General features: G+C 38.2%; 1 protein-coding gene across 9 annotated transcripts in view; it reads right to left on the reverse strand.

The window, feature by feature from the left end:
* Nucleotides 1-11,255, reverse strand: part of ntng1a (netrin g1a) — a 208,286-nt gene extending 197,031 nt beyond the window's left edge. For 8 of the 9 annotated variants that reach the window (XM_088322316.1, XM_088322312.1, XM_088322319.1 and 5 more), the window contains exon 1: nucleotides 10,999-11,255. The gene's annotated coding sequence lies outside the window, so the exon portion shown is untranslated. Of the gene's footprint in view, nucleotides 1-8,982; nucleotides 9,338-10,998 lie in introns of those variants that run through there. The other variant, XM_088322313.1, reaches the window with a different exon arrangement.
* Between the last annotated feature and the right edge of the window lie 5,083 nt (nucleotides 11,256-16,338).

Below are 16,338 nucleotides of genomic sequence, written 5' to 3' on the forward strand. Positions count from 1 at the left end.
TTTATCCTACTACTGGTAAACATGGAAACCAGTACTATCTGTTTTATGTGGGGCAGCAAACCTCCACCACTAAAAACAACCAGGCAAGAGACGGGCCCCACCAGGCTGTACCTCCCCAAAACACACCACAGGAAGTAGTATCCTTACGACCTTAGTTGACTCGTTTATGAATAAATAATGAATAAAGTATCTATCTATCTATCTATCTATCTATCTACCTAAATTTGAAGTGATATATATTTACGACCTGACTGCCCATTTTGCACATCTGGTTACCTGCTCCTCTTGCACTCTTTGCACTACTGTATAATACTCCTAGCTATAATTATTTAGTATATTATTAGTACTTCAATACTCCAACTCAATACAACATTTTATTTATATCTGTGCATTCAAGGAAACTGCGGGTCAGATGTATTGACATTTCGTTCTGTATACACGTGTACAAGAATGACAAAAAAGTATATCTGAATCTAAATCTGAATTACCGTAAATTCTGGACTATAAGCCGCTACTTTTTTCCCTAACTTTCAACCCTGCGGCTTATTCAGTGATCCGGTCATTTTTCTAACGGCCGCTAGCGGCGCTCGAGTGTTGCTACCATTAACTGCGCTGTCAAAGCTATAATATTATTATTAAAGCTTTGAAAACTCTCTCGGTGTACCGTCCTTCTTTGTAAATATGTGTAACCCATGTATAATATGTATTTGCAACTGTATATTTTTGTAATGTATTTATTTTAGACACTTATTCTGATATGTTTCGCGGGTGAACGAAAAACGAGGGGCGGAACAAACGCGGGGTGCCGAGTTTAAGTGGGGACCGCTAAAGGTGAGGGACAGACAAGCAAAGAAGAGTGGGTAAAAAGTTGGTTAAAGAAAAAGGAGTTGCGTGAGTAAATATGTTCATCTGATATATTTTTCCCACCCTTACCTTTGGAAATATACACTTTTTTAATACTTTCAACGGGACCCGGACTCTGCAGGTCTGCATCAAACCTTAAGTACCGGTATCATTTTCCGTTCATTTCGCCGGCTGTGATTTTTGGACTGTGGACCTTAATGAAGGACATTTTCAATCGCGGGACTTGAAGTCGGGTTTGGGTTCATTTTGTGTTTGTGTTACATGTTTAAAGATGGCACATGCGGCTTATAAACAGGTGCGGCTTGTGTATGTACAAAAATGTACAAAATCGGTTTTCCTCTTAAAATGTGGTGGGTGCGGCTTATAATCAGGTGCGCTCTATAGTCCGGAATTTACGGGATATATTTTCCCCTAAGTTTATTCAGAAGAGATCGAAAAGGACAACCTGAGCAGAAACGAAACTGAAATGACGTAGGTAAACTACCGATACGGGGGACGTATCCCCACCATTTTCTATCTAATTTCATGCATTGGATACCTTTTCAAGGGCAATTTCTAACACTGCCTCTTCCACTTTCATCGTTCCTGTTTCGTATTCCTGCCAGGTCCTCAAAAAAAAAAGCGGTGGCAGAGAGGAGGGCAGGAAGACGATGGGAGATGAAACAGATAAGGACCGAACTCACGTCTGAAGCCATGTTAATAACCTCCTGAATAAACATGTTGCGAAAGGTAAAAACTCTGCCCCCTAATGGTAAGGAGGTCAATTTGTGCAATGTTATAACATAGGCGTGGCGAATGGTGCAGGCGGTTAGAATACCCTTCCTACCGGGTGGGGGTTGTCCATTCCGCTTCGTTTTCACAAAAAAATCCCGAGGATTTTTGCTAAAGCTGTGTCTCAACTGGTGGGTCGGGGACCAAAAGTGGATCCCGGGTCCCTTTTCAGTGGGTCACAGGCAGTGTTCCCTCTAAGCTGCACATTATCAGTGCACAAGAAAATCTATCTTCCGCAATGTTCCCTCTAAGCTGCGTGTGTGCGCAATTGCACACTGCAGCGCACAAGAAAATCTAGCCAGCTCACAAAAATCAGGGTTCGAAATTGCTAATTAAGAAGCGAATTAAGTCAAAGTTACAGAGCATGAAGGTAAAAATACACGGGCTTCCCTGACGCTGTGTTCTAAAAGCAGTATTTTGAAGTCAAGGTCGAAGTAGAACAAAGTTGAGTAAAGTCAGTAGAGTTTTTCGAGAACCGGCTTCTTCGGCTGGGCTCACTAAAAGGAACCGGCTCTTTCGGGTCCTAAACGGCTCTTTGGGTTGTTTTTGCTTCTTTCATCCCAACATGACCAAATATTATGTAAAACTATGCACAAAATGACTTAAAAGAAGGGGGGAATAGAACTAAAAAGAAAAAAAATACCAAAATGAAAAAGTAGTGAAAAGCTTAGAAAAAAGAAACAAGGAAGAGAAAAAAAAGGGAAAAATTTAGAAAAAAGCCTTTCACTCATTTTACAAGCCAGAATACTACTAAAGTGTCATTCGGAAACGTAACGGCTCCATGAGCCGGCTCTTTGAAGCAATCGACGGGAGCCGGCTCTTCACCAATCAGAAGCAAGCTACTTTCAAGACACGTTTTTCCCTTGGTCTCGCTTTTTTTCAATTGAATATGTTTGTTTAGGGGTCAATAGACGTGGTGTCGTGTCTCAGAGTGCAATACCGAGGAGTAAAAGAGTCAAGAAATTTTGGAGGGGACAGCGTTGGGCGTCGCTCCAAAATATACACAGAGAGGAGATATGGCAAAGAGGGAACGCTATTTATTCAGCGAGCAATGTTCATAGTTCAAAAAACATTTATACTGTGCTTAGAAGATCTCGTGATGTTTTCCCCGCTTGCTTAATCAACAACTTGTAAATTCCTGACACAACATTATCCCATGACTCATGACTGCCGGCAAATGTCTACACACAATAGGCTACTGTCAGCTCGAAGGCTGTTGACTTAATTTTAATCCACAACAGAATAAATGATTCTGAACAGGAAATTTGGAGTCAAACGAATGACAATGACACGTTTTAATTTACATTTTTTTGCCTGTTTTTGACCTGTTTTGGGTAGTGTCAGTCCAAATTGGATAAAAGTTGAGCGGTATATAGTGGAAAAGTTCATTTTATATAGCAATTAAAAGTTAACAGTCTGCTATTTTTCCAAGGATTCTGTGTGAAGTTTCTTAGTATGAAAATGTTAAATGTTTTTATGACTTAAATCAATTATTTAAATCAGAGTTTGCATGTTGTTTTTGTCAATTTCCAGTCTGAGTGAGTTCCCCCGGGTTAAATAAATTGTAGTTGGAATGAATGAAATTGCAGTTTTTTTGTTTTTTTTAGAAATGTACAGTGTATAAACATTTGAGCCTCCTAGAAGAACCCCAGCCCTCCAGCAAAGACACACTTTTGACACCATTTACTCCCTAATCCGGACCCTCTAGAAATGGATTAAAATTGGATTAATAATACAGTCTGCTTTTTTATCCAGGGATTCGGTGTTGATTGACCTTAAAGTTGCTTAGTATGAAAAAGTTAAATGTTTTTATGACTTAAATCAATTATTTAAACCAGAGTTTGCATGTTGTTTTTGTCAGTTTCCAGACAGTGTGAGTTCCCCAGGGCTAAATAAATTGTAGTTGGAATGAATGAAATTGCTGTTTTTTTGTATTTTTAGAAATGTACAGTGTATAAACACTATACGAGATTTAATCTTAGTAAAGGAAAATATAAGAAAAGAATAATCAAATTTTACATCCCTGCATCATGATTTAATTGTGAGCCTGCTAGAAGAACCCCAACCCTCCAGCAAAGACACACTTTTGACGCCATTTACTCCCTAATCCGGACCCTCTAGAAATGGATTAAAATTGGATTAATAATACAGTCTGCTTTTTTATCCAGGGATTCGGTGTTGATTGACCTTAAAGTTGCTTAGTATGAAAATGTTCAATGTTTTTATGACTTAAATCAATTATTTAAACTAGAGTTTGCATGTTGTTCTTGTCAATTTCCAGTCTGCGTGAGTTCCCCTGGGTTAAATAAATTGTAGTTGGAATGGATTGAATTGCTGTTTTTTTGTTTTTCTTAGAAATGGACAGTGTATAAACACTATAGGAGATTTAATCTTAGTGAAGGAAAATATAAGAAAAAAATAATGAAATTTTACATCCCTGCATCATAATTTATTTGTGAGCCTCCTAGAAGAACCCCAGCGCTCCCTAATCCGGACCCTCTAGAAATGGATTAAGTATGAAAATGTTAAATGTTTTGATGACTTAAACCAATTATCTAAACTAGAGTTTGCATGTTGTTTTTGTCAATTTCCAGTCTGCGCGAGTTCCCCCGGGTTAAATAAACTGTAGTTGGAATGGATTACATTTGTTTTTTTGTTTTGTTTTTTTGTACAGTTTATAAACACTATAGGAGATTCAATGTTCGTAAAGGAAAATATACTTGGGGAAAAAAAGAATAATCAAATTTTACATCCCTGCATCATGATTTAATCGTGAGCCTCCTAGAAGAACCCCAGCCCTCCAGCAAAGGCACACTTTGGACGCCATTTACTCCCTAATCCGGCCCCTCTAGAAATGTATTTTCTAACTTGTGGCCCCCGAGTTAAAACGGCTTCGACACGGATATTTTTAAACCATACTTGCTCATTAAAATGTGGTCCTTTTTATGTCTCTTTGACGCTTTTTCCTGAGCATCTTGCGTCCGGCTAAAGTGGGTATGTCTCTGCGGCTGCCAAGTAATGTGCAACGCCGCCTTTTAGGAAAAAGGGGTGTTTAAATATGCATGAGGTGTGCCTGTGTCGCATAAAGTGTGAGTGAGAGAGTGTCTCACTCTCTCATAAGGTGCCCGGAGTGAATAAATGACGCCCGGAGGCGTTTGGGTCCGACTGCTCCTCGGTCAAAAGTGCTGCTCCGGCATAAACTGGGGTTTTCTGTCAGATCGGGACACTTCGGGGAGGTCAGTGCTGTGTTTGGGATGAAAGACAGTCTGGAATTTATTTTGAGCAAAATTATCATTTGAATAATGTCGCCTTGGAATATAACTGGGGTAGTGCGCTCGTCTTAGGAACGAGAGGTTTCAGGTTCGATTCCCGGCTAAATGTGGAAGTGTCCTTGGGCCAGACACTGAACCCGTATGGCCCCTGGAAATTAGGTAGTTGCCTTGCCGCTATCGGTTTGTGTGAATGGGCAGGAATGGGTAGGGTTACTTTAACTGGATTACTTTCAATTACTTTTGGATTACTCCAATACCAAATATGCTAATAAAAGACAAAAGAGACTAAATATGAATAAAATTACAAAATTTTGTGCAGGCTTGGGGAGTAACGGAATACACGGAACGGCAAAAATGATTTTGGCAAGCTGTTTGGATTCATTTTCATTTTGTTTCTGTCACATTTGATGTTCGTTTTGCCGGAGATCAAAGAGATCAAAGCCAGGAGAGAAAGCTTACCACGTGTTGTGAGTCATTATTTTATTCATATTTAGTTATTGTATATATATATATATATATATATATATATATTGTGTAAATTATAAACTTATCTTCTTTGTTCCTTTATCTTCTTTGTTTTCTTCTATCCTCACTGTTAAATGTGAACCTGGAGTGCCACGTCCAATTTCGTTGTCACAATGTGTTCAACCCATTTTGTAATAATGACAATAAAGGTATACTCTATTCTATTCTTTTCTATTCTATTCTGTTCTATAAATGCAGACCGTTTATGAGTTATAATGGCACTTATAATTGGAGTGGTCCGGATATAAGATTGGATTAGAATGCTTGGAGTGGTCGAGAGCTGCAGTACCTGATTTTTTCGCGTTAAAAACACCGTTAAAGCAGATATTATCGATTTTGTTGGTATTGATTGAGGGGGGCTTAACATGAAACCTAGCTAAGGACTCTCGTAGGCGCCTATAAGACAAACTTTTTCACGACATATATACTTTCTGTTCCAGTAATTTAAGATCTAGTATTAGTATTATCACAGGTTGCTGTCTATCAATGCAAAGGCCCGGCTCATCTCTGAAAAGTGGGATAACACTTTACACTGAAAAACAATGGTAACCAGATGATGAAGGTGCTGTATCTGAGTGAGATCGGGAGGCTTCTTCTGCTATTGGTAAACATGGAAACCAGGACTATCTGTTTCATATGGGGGAGCAAAACCCTACTCCCAAAAACAGTCAGGCAAGGGATGGTCACCGGCCAAAAAAATGCATAATTAAGAGGGAAAAAACATATAAGTCGCACCGGAGTATAAGTCGCATTTAGGGGGGGTGGGGCTTTTTCTATGAAATCTAAGCCATTTAAGTCAAGTCATTTTATTTGTATAGTCCTTAATTACAAAGAGTCTCAAACAGCTTCACAGACTATTTTTTCAGACTATTATGACACCATCCCCTGATCTGGAATCAACATGAGGGCAAGGAAAAACTCAAAAACCTCTACATGAGCAGTTTAAAATAAAATAGAGAACAGAGGGAATAAGATTGTACGGTATAAGTGCGTTACACGATTGGCATGCCTGCTAACTAATTCAGATAACTTCAGCAAAACTAGCATGCTTACTAAAATAATTGGCCTTTCACAACAAACGTTATTGGTGCTGAGTATAAATATCATTATGACACACCATGAAATAATTCCTAATTATTTAAATGAGTAGTCTTAAAACTGGAATTATTGATCAGTATGGTTGACTTGCTTGATTTCTTCCGCCTAACCCTCTTTGTTTGAATCAATTTTCCTTCTCCTGTAAATAAATCATAGTTTGTTAGAATCAAACCAAATGCAGTATTTTTCCGTGTGTCTATATTATTTTACTTTTGGACTGATCATCTTCTTTGTTCCTTTATCTCTTTGTTTTCCTTATGCTCACTGTAAAATGTGGACCTGGAGTGACATGTCCAATTTCGTTGTCACAATATATCCCATGTTGTAACAATGACAATAAAGGTATATTCTATTCTATATCAATTGTCAGCCATATCAAAGAACTTCAAAATCGATAATTTAAAGCTAAAAATACTATATGTTGAGAGTATTGCTTGCTTAATAAGTGCTAAACACATGACACTGTTTAGAAGTAATTCGTGTGGGAAGCACTACCTACTAGCCAAATCGCTAACTACTGAATTAGTTTCTAGACCAAACAAGTCTAACCTGAAGCAATTTTCTCTACAGTTGGGTTTGAAACATTTTCGGTAAAGTGAATGTAATTGCTAGGAATTGTTGCGATGTTTCTTAGGTTAGGCGTTTGGTTAGGAGCTGGGGTTTGAGGTTTAGATAAGGGTTTTAGAATTTTTTTATGGTTTCAAAACAGGATTGGGGCAGGGGGTTAGAAAATAAGGTGTAGGCTTCTTGTTGGGGTTTTTAACTTAATTTAGGGTTCTGAGATGCAGTTGGGGCAACAATTTCAGCTAGAGTTAGGTGTAGAATTAAGGCAAAGAACTACGTTTTGACTGTATATTAGGGTTCTAAACTGAATGTAGGGTTCCAAAAGAGGTTTAGCGCTAGGGTTACGGTTTGAAATAGTGTTGGGGTTACAGATAGCATCTGGTGTAAGGCTAAGAACGAGGGTTTGGGCAGAAAGTTACGGTTGTAAACCGGTTTTAGAGTTCCGAAATACTGTTGGGTTAGAGTTAGGGTTTAGAAATACGGTTTAGGCTCATAATTTGTTTCTTTTGGGTGGTTGACAGAGACTACTTAACCCTACTGTGAAAAATTAACCTGGTAATAACATAGTAACAACATAACAATAACAAGATACACTACTCTTTGTTGTTAGCAAAGACGCTATTACTACAACGCCAAGCCCAGTTGCTACTCATTTATTTTTAACAGAGTACACATGCACACATATTGTGAAAAAAATAAGTATTTGAACAACCTGCAATTTTGCTATTTCACCCACTTAGAAATCATGGAGAGGTCTGAAATTCTCATGTGCATGTCCACTGTGAGAGAGCTAAACTAAAAAGAAAAATCCAGAAATCACAATGCATGATTTTTTAACGATTCATTTGTGTAATATAGCTGATTTAAATACCTGAGAAAATGAATGTTAATATTAGGTACAGTAACTTATTGTTTGCTATTACAGAGGTCAAACGTTTCCTGCAGTTTTTCACCAGGTTTGCACACACTGAATTCTCTCTTTCTCTTTCTTTCTCTCTTCCTTTCTCTCTTTTTTCTTTTTTTTCTCTCTTTTTTTCCTCTCTTTTTTTCTCTCTTTCTTTCAATTTCTCTTTCTTTCTCATTCTTGAAATTCGAGATGATAAACAGGTGTTCAAATACTTATTTGCAGCTGTATCCCACAATAAATTGTTAAAAAATCATGCATTGAATTTTTCTTGTTAGTTTATCTCTCTCACAGTGGACATGCACCTAAGATGAAAATTTCAGACCTCACCATGATTTCTAAGTAGGATAATAAGCAAAATAGGGTGTTCAAATACTTATTTCCTTTTCCTGTACACAAGAGGAAGCATGGGACTTATTAGAGAATAATACTTTCTATTTCATGCTTTACAATTCAACTATTACTATGATGGTGAGAGTATTATTACCTTTACTACATCGGGGCCACCGCAGACTCTGCCGCTATGCCGCAAGTGACACTAATTAAGCGAAAGAGGAGTGGGTAGATGGGCGGTAGTTGTGATAGGATGTTGCTTTCTTCACATTTTGAATTTAGCATTTTTAAATCATATTTAATGCTGTCCTTTCATAAGAAAATAAATTTAGGAATTCTGTCTTTTTAGGGGTGAGCACCCCCAAAAACGGGAGGGTTACACCCATGATTTTTGGGAGGAAATGCATATCAAACTGGGTGCCCTTTTGCACTAATAAGCTTGGAACATTTGGCCCCAGACGCTTGACGGGTGACAAAAATGACAGCGACTTCCACAAGGGGGCGCCCCACATGACAATCACGACGAAAGTTCAATAAAACAACTTCAAAAATGTATTCAAAGAAGCAAATTGTTGCAAAAAATGACGTCATACGAACCGAAGCCCCTCTCACTCACACAAAGCAACATCAGAAACAATGCAAGGAACTCACAAGCGTGGAAATCCGCGCGCGTGGATCCCTTCCCCATCAACAAGTTCAGCGGAATGAGCAAGCAAAAAAAAAGGGAGATTTAAGACCAATAATCCAGAAAATGTCCTTTTGCATCAGCGCGCAATGGCCGCCTTTACCAAACTGGAGCGCTTCTGGAGAACTATCCCCGAACCGATATCGTGCGTCATCGATCCGTGCGTCGCTCCATCGCAAATCCACGCGGAGTGGAATCGCGGTTGATGAGCAAATGACACGCGGCGTGGAATCGCACCGATTTGAGGATGCTGTGCGCTCCGAGACGCGCGCACCAAATGTGCAGCTTCGCAAGTCGTCCGTTACGCGCACCTATGGGTGCTCTCGGCGCCACCCCACCCAATCTCCCTTCTCCGAGCTGTACTTTCTTCATCCTCCCCACTCGAGCGAGTTCCCACCCACGCGTGACCGCTGACAAAACTAAAACTATCATCTAATGACATTAATTAAACAAAAACGGACATTAAATGAGCACAAACCCGCGCGCCTGCCTTAGTTTAGGACCACCCAAAAATATTTTAAAAAATCATGTACTTAATATAATTACCGCGATAGAAATACACAATGACATGAATACGATGATTATTAAATACAAAAATTATATATTTTGTAAAGTAAGTTGGTAAAAATATCAGGGAAAACAAGAAAATAATGCACTATATATATTATAATAAAATACATATAATAAAATACATATAATATATATATATATATATATATATATATATATATATATATATATATGTGTGTACTTCTCGTGAATACATAATAAATAAATGTCTAAATACATAAATAAAAATTGATTTTGCTTGGTAAAATCCTAAAATATTTGCAAAAATATGAAAATAATGCACTATATATTGTAATAAATACATATATAATAAATATATATTTATAATGTACTTCTTGTGAATACATAATTCATAAATACATAAATGTCTAAATACACAAATAAAATATACATTTTGCTGGGTAAAATCCTAAAATATTTGGAAAAATATGAAAAAAACGTGAACGACTGGATGAATTAATTAATACGATTATTGATATATATATATATATATATATGTGTGTGTGTGTGTGTGTGTGTGTATCAATAAAACAGTATGATTGTTCATAGATAAATAAACAAATAAATAAATACATAGATAATATTTATTTTGTAGGTTTTTGAAAATATTTGGTAAAACATGAAAACAGAATTATACAAATATTGTAACAATATTTTTATACGAATAACAATATTTTTTGTCAGTAAATAAATAGTCTTTCTTTCTTTCTTGGTTTGCTCCTAAATGTTTGAAAATACATGAAAAAAACATGAGTATTTATACAATAATAAAATAGAAATAAAAGAGTAATATCGCTCATAAATAAATGTATTACTTTAAAAAAAATGGATATATATATAAAAATAATTTCTAAAAATATTTAAAAAAAACGTATGTATGTATATGTATATAAGGATAATATATATATATATATATATATATATATATATATATATAATTTTCAGGCCAAATTAAACGTATTCCAGGTCCAAAATTGGGGATTTCGGATGCTAAGGATCCTTTTAGTCACAATCTAAATATATATTTAAAAATGAAGTATATGAATGGAGTACAATGAACTACAGTGATTATTATTTAAAGAGATCGTGAATTAAAGAGTTGCAGTCAAAGTTTTCCTGCAAAATGTGAGAGGGCGTATGTACCTTATATTTGGATAATTAAGATATAAGATAATTGGCCTTAATTGAGTCTAATTTAAGTTATATCGTGAGTGTAGTACAAAAGAAGAAGATTTGTATGCATTATTAGAGTTACTTTACTCTAAAACATGGCAATTTTAATGACATTTTATAAAGGAAATTATAGAGGAACTAAAATGACGATATTGGTCATTCTTGACCCCGAATCGCCTCCAGAATTCGTCTTATAGTTCTCCCAACCCAAATCAAAATAAAATAACTTCAATTCCTACCTTAGTGGTCTTAAATCCCCTGCAAAGATCCATCCGTGCCGCCTGTTGCATGGAAAAATCCGCTTTACGATGTAGTGAGAACGTAAGGTGGATCGTCTCGCCCTCCCGTTGCGCCTTATCTAAATTCACGGAGTGGAAAAGCGCGTTTGCAGGGGAGAAAAGAGAAGGGAAACGCCTCGGAAGGCTCCAGAGAGCAGCGCGATTGTTTCAAAGTTTGCAGAAAATGTCCAGGAAGACCAACGCAAACATTACAAGTCGCTTCAGTGGAGAGAGAGGGGAGATTCTCCGAGAGTGAGGTGTCGTTCGTGAACGTAAAGGTTGAGTGAGATGGCTCTCGGAAGGGAGCCGGCTCCCTCCTAAAGGAGAGCCGGTTCCCTTTGAGATGATTTTTCTCTTGTTAATGGTCAATTTATTTTTTTAAGGGGTTATAGCTTTATGTTTTCCTTCTTTTTTCTATCTTTTTTTTATTTGGGTAGTTTTTTTTCTTTCCTCTCCTTTTTCATTCTTTGTTATTTCTTTATCAGCTTTTGACATTGTTTTTTGATTCTTATATCCTATTCTTCCTTCTCTTCTGTAAATATTTTTTTCCCAAGCTTTTCATTTTTTCATATTTTTTTTACTTATTCTCCCCCTTTGTTTTACCTAGTGTATTACTACTTTTTTTCCTTTTGTTTTTTAATCTTTGGCTTTTTTTTTCTGGTAATTTATTTTGTTTATTTTTTTTTCTAGTACTTTTTTCTCCTTTTTAATTTTTTCCCTTATCTTTTAACTACTCATTTTATGCTTTTTTGTCATCCTTTTTATCTCCTTTTTTTCTCTTATTTTTATCATTTTTTCTAGCTTTTCATTTATTGTTTGCTTCCTTTTCTCCTGTCTTTTTCCCTTTTTAATTTTTTACCCAGTTTTTGTCACTTTCATTTATTTTCTTGCTTTCTTTTTTAAATTCTTTTTTTAAATTAAAATTAAATTCTTTTTTCGTTTTTATCTACCTTTTCATTTATTGTTTGCTTCTTTTTTACTGTCTTTTTCCCTTTTTTAGTTTTACCCAGCGTTTGTGATTTTGATTTATTTTTCTTGCTTTCTTCTTTTATTTTATTTTCCGTTGTTATCTTTTCTTTTTTTTTTAGCTTTTATTATTCTTTTTGTTTTAATGTTTTCCTTTAATTTTTTTTTCTTTATCCCTTTTTTTTAAATTTATTTTTCTATTCATTTTTTGTGGGGTTTTTTTCATTATCTCTGACATAACAGTTGGTAATATATAGTCAAAAACACAGAGACAAATCTAAAGATCCCTTTAAGAGCCAAAAGAGTCGGCTTCTTTTCTCGAGCCGAAAAAGCCGGTTCTGTAAAAAGAACCGGAATTGTCATCAGCACTCTTCGCAAAAGCGATCTACTGCACGCACAAAGTCGATCGCGAGCTCCTTTTGACAGTTCAGCATGATTTCTTGGCAAGTGGCAGGAAGCCGCCACCTTCTCGTGCGCTTGTTTTATTCATCAACGAGACGCTTCGACGACGGCACGACATCAGGTCGGATAAAGCAAGGGGACGCCTGACACTTTTTGGAGCCTTATCATTTATTCATTTTTTGCAGCGTCACTCATGTGAAACGACTGGTATCGGTAAACGCAGTAACAATGCTATTTTTGCCATAGTTAAAGGGACAGTGTGTAGTATTTAGCACCTCCTAGAGGCAGAAAACAAATTAGGTCATTTTAGAAAGCTACATCGATTAAAGTATTCAGCCAAAATACACAAACGAAAATATGAATGAGCATGATTTAAATACTCGTCGGACCGTAAAATTGGAACATACTAAATTGTCGGCCAAACAGGCGGCCCGCGGGCCAGATCAGGCCCGCTAAGGGATTGAATCCGGCCCGCGAGACAACACTCAGAGAAGCGCAAGAGAAAAACAAGCTGCAGGTTGAAATATGTCAACTTGATGTTGCCAAAGCCAGGTGCCTCCAACAAAGACACTGTAGTTGCATTTTTTTCTCTCTCTCTCCCTCTTTTCCACCCCTTTTCTCCCACTCTCTGTTTCTGTCTCTTTCACTCTCTGAGTCTCTCTTTTTCTCTTCCTTTGTTGCTCTTTGTCGCTTTCTCTGCGTCTTTTTAACTTCTTTTGCTCTGACATCCTTTTATCCTTCTCTCTTCCTACTCTTTGCGGTTTCTGTTCTCTCCTTCTGTCTTTCTATTTCTCTTTGGCTTTCTTTCTTCCTTTCCCTTTTCTTTTCCCCCTCTCTTTTCCACCCCTTTTCTCCCACTGTCTCTTTTACTCTCTGTGTCCGTCTTTTTCTCTCCCTTTGTCTCTTTCTCTCTGTGTCTTTTAACATATTTTGCTCTAACTTCCTTTTTTCCTCTTCTCTCTTCCTACCCTTCGCGCTTTCTTTTCTCTTTTCTCTCCTTCTGTCTTTCTATTTCTCTTTGGATTTATTTTTTCCTCCTTTCTTTTCACCCTCTCTCACGACTTTTTATCTTTTGTTTCTAACGCTTTCTCCCTCTCTCTCTTTTTTTTCTGTGTTTTGCCCTCTCTCCTTTTCCCTCCCTCTTTCTCTTATTTCTTTATCCCTCTTTTTCTTTCTCTTTAATCTACTAGCCCGGCCCCCGACAGAATGTTCGTTCTATCGTGTGGCCCCCCCGAGTTAAAACGAGTTTGACACCCCTGAGCTAAACGGATGCCAGATGTTCATTTTTGGACGCTTTTAAGCGGAGTCATTGTGCAAAGATACGTAAAATCGAGGAGGAACGTGAAGATTTTGACAGAAATTAATCTCTGTCATTCAGGGATCAACGAAAAAAAATTCAAGTCTGGCGGATCTAAAACACATGAGCGACAATGGCTGCTATTTTACCGTTGTAGAACTCGTTGAGGGCGGTTTTTTTGCCTCTTTGTGTCTATCTCATAGCCAGGGGGCAGGTTCCTGTCTTCAACACCTTCTGCTAAATTCACTCTCTGACAAGCTAGGTGCACGACGACAAGCTAACAAAAGAGATATTATTTGTTTTGACTAAATACCGCTGAGCCTGGTGTGTGAAATATCTTGGATTCCTAGCTTAAATCGCTGCTGACAGACCCCAGTCAGTGCGGCTTGGTCAGAACATCTAAGATGTCATCACCCTCAGCACAGGCTCCCCACAAAGCTGTGTCCTGAGCCCCCTGCTGTTCACCCTGATGACACACGACTGCGTCCCTAGGTCAGCCACAAACCACATGGTGAAGTTTGCGGACGACACAACAGTGGTGGGCCTCATCAGGGACGACGACGACCTGGCCCACAGAGAGGAGGTGGAGCAGTTGGTGGGCTGGTGCAGAGTCAACAGCCTGGTCCTGAATGTTGACAAAACTAGAGAGATCATTATCGACTTTAGGAAAAACTAGCCCAACCATGCCCCACTTCTCATCAATAACAAGGCTGTGGAGGTTGTCAGCAGCACCAAGTTCCTAGGGGTGCACATCACAGACAAACTCACCTGGTCCGTGAACACTGCATCACTGGTGAAGAGGGCACAGCAGCGCCTGTACTTCCTGCGGAGGATGAGGAGAGTCCACCTGCCCCCATCCACCCTCATCACATTCTACAGGGGCACCATAGAGAGCATCCTGACTAGCTGTATCTCTGTGTGGTGTGGAGGCTGCAGTGCCTCCGACTGGGGTACTGTGAGGAGGGTGATGAGGACAGCAGAGAAAATCATCAGGATTTTTCTCCCCTCCATTCAGGACATTGGCCAGAAGCGCTGCCTATCCCGAGCCAAGAACATCATTAGGGACCCCTCTTACTCCCATCATGGACTGTTCACTCAACTAGCCTCTGGGAAGAGGTACTGCAGTGTGCGGTGCGGGACCACCAGGTTCTGCAACAGCTTTTTCCCCCTGGCCATTAGACTGTTAATTGGTCAATCACACACATAGTAAGCCTACACAGCCGCTAATCTGTACATCTGTTTGTTTTGTTTTTTGCACTACTGGCAGTTCTCTTATACCTAGCCACTCCTTTGCACATCTGTTCTGCTTTGCACTATCGTACTCCAGTGTTATTGTTATTGTATAGTGACTTGTTTACCTGACTGCCCATTTTTGCACATCTGGTTAGCTGCTCCTCTTGCACTCTTTGCACTACTGTATAATACTATACATAGCTATAATTATTTAGTCTATTATTAGTACTTCAATACTCCAACTTAATACAACATTTTATTTATATCTGTACATTCAAGGAAACTGCGGGTCGGATGTATCGACATTTCGTTCTGTATACACGTGTACAAGAAAGACAATAAAGTACATCTGAATCTGAATCTGAATTAAGAAAACACTGATTTCCTATATACAGCTCCCTCTGGTGGCTGGTTTATTTCCGGTCTCGTAAAAAACACCGGATTTTAAAACGCGCCTTAAAAAGTACTGTATTGTCTGGACAATACGCCACACCTAAAAGACCCCAAAATTGGACAAATATTTGAAAGTGCGCATCACAACCGCAGATTTCTCCCTCTTAAAAATAATCAAAGCCTGAAAATGTCAACATGGGTAAACCTAAACCATGAGAGACCGATTATGAGGGAAAAAAACATTAAATCACATCATTTGTTCAATTTCCAAAGTCAATACTTTGTTATATACATTATATACGCAAGATTTTCACTCACTGTTGCTGATATTTTGTCCCATTCCTACATGCAGATCTCTTTTGGTGCAGTGATGTTTTGAGGCTGTCGTTGGGCAACACAGACTTTCAACTCCCTTCAAAAATGTTCTATGGGGTTGAGATCTGGAGACTGGCTAGGCCACTCCTGGATATTTAAATGCTTCTCAGGAAGAAACTCCTTTGTTGCCCTGGCTGTATGTTTGGTATCACTGCCAAGCTGAAAGACCCAGGCATGTCTCATTTTTAAAACACTTCCTGATGGAAGAGGATTTTCACTTAAAATCTCTTGATACATGCCCCCCCCTTCCTTCTTTTCTTTACAGAGATTAGTTGTCCTGATTCCTTTTCAGAAAAAACAGCCCCAAAGCATGATGTTTCCACCCCCACGCTTCACAGTGAGTATGGTGTTCTTCAGTATTCTTTCTCCTTCAAACACGCCAACCTGTGTTTCTACCAAAAATTTTGATTTTCTTTTCATCTGACCATAATATATTCTCCCAGTCCACTTCTAGATCATACAAATCCAATCTAGCGAACTGCAAACAGACCTGAAAGTGTACTGGTTTCAGAAGCGGCACTCGCTGTCGGTGCAGGATTTGAGTCCATGATGTCGCATACTGTTACTGATAATAGCCTCCTGTTACTGTGGTTCCAGCTCTCTGTAGGTCATTCTATAGGTCCCCCTGTGTGGTT

This window comes from Urocampus carinirostris, chromosome 18 (genome assembly GCF_059441175.1).
Source record: "Urocampus carinirostris isolate Australia breed hairy pipefish chromosome 18, RoL_Ucar_1.0, whole genome shotgun sequence".
Classification (NCBI taxonomy): Eukaryota; Metazoa; Chordata; class Actinopteri; order Syngnathiformes; family Syngnathidae; genus Urocampus; species Urocampus carinirostris.